Source organism: Gobius niger (genome assembly GCF_951799975.1).
Source record: "Gobius niger genome assembly, chromosome: 4".
Lineage (NCBI taxonomy): Eukaryota > Metazoa > Chordata > Actinopteri > Gobiiformes > Gobiidae > Gobius > Gobius niger.
The window spans coordinates 37,166,577-37,170,100 of record NC_136855.1 but is presented as its reverse complement, the minus strand read 5'-3'; positions in this window follow the sequence as shown (position 1 = coordinate 37,170,100).

Sequence of the window (3,524 nt, the reverse complement as noted above, 5' to 3'; positions counted from 1 at the left end):
ATAAGCACATGAAATGTGCCTATAAACATGTCCCTGTTAAAGGGACTATACAGAGTTTGAAAATGTTAAAATTATGTATTTTCCCTCGCCCTACATGTTACAACAACGTCCACAACTGCCTCTAAAATCCTGCACTGTCACTCAAAAAGGTGTTAATTCGGGTCTGAATTGCCGTCATGCACGAGCTTAATATAGAAGCAGCAGTTACACATGTGACCTGAGGGGGCAGTAGTGAGCATAAAATGGCTAACTTGCATCTAGCCCCTTTAAGAATTGGGATGCGACAAATATGTTAGGAAGATTAGGGATGAGCTTGTACCTCCACCAACATTTCAATTTAGTGGCTTCCGCTTTCATTGTTTGAAATGAAAAAATCAGGAATAGGGCCTTTAAGTTAAAGTGAAGAAGTAACAGCATCGACTATTCCTTTCACTTTTTCGAGAAGGTAAACGCTGCTAGAAAGCAATATGTTTAGAAACCGATTGCTCCGACAAACTTGGCTCAAAGCTACGATTTGTCTCCTGAACCACAGCGCAATGTGAATGTAAAATATGGCTTACAATTTTACCCTCCCCCTACAGTCACCAAACTGGATGCACATGAGAATATGAAAAAATAGGTTGCAGAATCCATTAGTGTGACAAATGATACCTTTTGTTTCTTAAATCATAATAAACATATGAAGCTATACTGTTATACTAATAAAATACATGTGATAGGAACATGATAGATGATGCGGATGTGGAATGTTGTCGTAGAAAGACGCTGAAGTTGTGTATTTCCTCAAGCGTCTCTCGGCTCCCACATAATCCTTCGTCAGGCCAAGGAGCTCACACAGCTCCAAGCTCTGCTTCACCGAGAACAGCCAGCACCTCCTCCTCATCCTGAGAACGTTGTCTGCTGAGCCGCGCCACTGCTGACATCACATGTAAATGAGTTCTCTGAATGACGTAGCCACGGTAACCGGTGTTACACAACAAACAAACGACGTGCGAAGGATAAGGCTGCCACTGTAACAGACACTGAATGGATTCTGCTTTAAATGAAATGAAAACAGGCTGTGCAATAGAATAGTGTAATGCAGTTTGCGACCTTTTGTCTTGCACACGCTTCAAGTACACCCTTGCCAAGAGCACAGCTAGTTATTTAGAAAAAGATCACCCTAAAGCTGCGATTTTTAATAAAATAACAAAGTTAATCGTAATTCATGCTAAGTGAAACACTGGCATAACACATCCTCCTCCAGTTCAAAGTACTTGCATTGCTGTTCACTGCATTCCAAATTATTAGGCAAATTAATTGTATTTTTGTGTTAAAAAGGTAAAAAAATAAATTAATAAATAATGAAACTCATGGATGGTTTTGTGTCTCAGGGCTCTTTGAATCACTGACATTAATCTTAGACGCCTGTGATGATTAGTTTTCAGGTTAAGCCCAGTAAGGGAAAAACTACTGAAAAAGGACGTTCCACTTTATTATGCAGATCATCATTTTCAAGCAATAGAGCTCACTCGGGTTTGTGCAGATAATGGCACAATATGGACGGTTTCTGCCAGACAAACACATCAGATTAAGAGAACAGATGCTACAAAGCAGCATACGGGTATTTGAAGCTGCTGGTGCCTCTGGAGTCTCCCGAACATCAAGGTGTAGGACCCTCCAGAGGCTGCATTTGTGCATAAACCTTCTATCCGGCCTCCCCTAAACTTTTCATTGAAGCTGATGAACAGAAACGGCTGCAGTGGCTCAGAAATACATGAGGACTCATTTTCAAACAGTCTTGTTCACTGATGAGGCCGTGTGACCCTGGATGGTCAAATCAATGGAGTAGTGGATAGTTGGTGAATGGCCACAATGTCCCAACAAGGCTGTGATGTCAGCATGGAGGGGGCGGAGTCAGGTTTTGGGCCAGAATCATGGTGAGAGAGCTGGTCGGCCCCTTTAGGCTCCCTGAAGGTGTGAAAATGACCTTTGAAATATATGTGGAGTTTCTGACTGACCACTGTCTTCTATGCTACAAAAAGAAGAGCCGTGTTTTCCCTAACGAGATCATCTTCATGCATGACAACGCACCATGTCCTGCTGTAAAGAAAACCTCTGCATCACTGGCTGCTTTGGGCATAAAAGGAGAGAAACTCATGATGTGGACCCCCTCCTCCCCTGACCTCAACCCTGTTGAGAACCTTTGGAGCCTCAACAAAAAAATACTTCTATGAGGGTGGGAGGCAGTTTTCATCCAAACAGCAGCTCTGGGAGACTATTCTGACATCCTGCAAAGAAATCCAAGCAGAAACTCTCCAAAAACTCACAAGTTTAATGGATTTAAGAATTTTGAAGCTGCTATCACACAAGGGCTCCTATGGTAAAATATAACTTGACCTGTTGAGATATTTTTGATTGAAATATCTTTTGATTTCAGTAAATATGACCTCCTAATATTACAAATTCAACAAATGACCATTTTCAGTTAATTACAAGCTTTAAAATGTATGGGGTATCGGGTTCAATCAACTCGCGGGCAGGATTTTGTGACCCTAACCTTACACTAACCCTTATGACCCAAACCGAACTCTAATCCTAACGACCCTAACCTAAAACATAACATATGTTAACTACTACAGCACTATCGTGAGTCTGCTCGTACCAGCAGAGGGCGCACTATCACAGCGAATCCACTGCTGTTTTTATCCAGCACAGAACATTAAATTAGCGTGTTTAAGTGTTTACATCATTTCATGCTTTATGTCACGACCTTGTGTATGAATTGCGCTCTACAAATAAACTTGCCCTGCCATGATGTGAAAACAACATTACAACACCATTGAAAGCAGATGAAAACATGCTTTTGCGACCTTTTCAAAACATGAATCATGCCGCAGTAAGTACAGGGCCCAGTGGCAACCGGTCGGGAGAGTTGAAGAGATTATAAGAAGAGAAGACGCCGGGAGTGGAATTTTAAAAGACCCATTATCTCAAACTGGTCTGATTTAATAAAGCGGCAGAGGACACTGGAAGTACCTGACATTAATGAAAAATCCAACTCAATAACGCCGTTTTTCCCCCGCTTCCTCCAGGAGACGGTCGGAATAATTTCAGCATAAATGGATTGTACGAAAGGCCCGATCTTTGCTGATTCAGCCTCTGACACCGACGGCTTCACAAAGGAATGTTTCGCTCGCACGGAGTTTGGCAGCCGCCCGAGCGTTGGCAGGCCGTGATAGAAATGCTTATGCAATTCTGAATAGGTGAAAAGTTCATTTCGACCGACATTATGTGGCAATTGTAGGTTACGGAAGAATGAATGATCTTTGGGAGCTGAAAACAGGGTCGACGAATGGAGCTCCGGGTCTGTGTGAGAGGAGCAAGCAGCAAACCTTGATGTGTTGTCATTGGGATTTTGAATGGCCTTAAACACAGTATTACGCTTTTAACAGGTGCAAATTTAAATCATCATCTTACATGTGTTTGTTACTTGGTTAGGAGATGCTGTATTGATTAAAAAAAAGGTTTATTCAAAGTGTCCC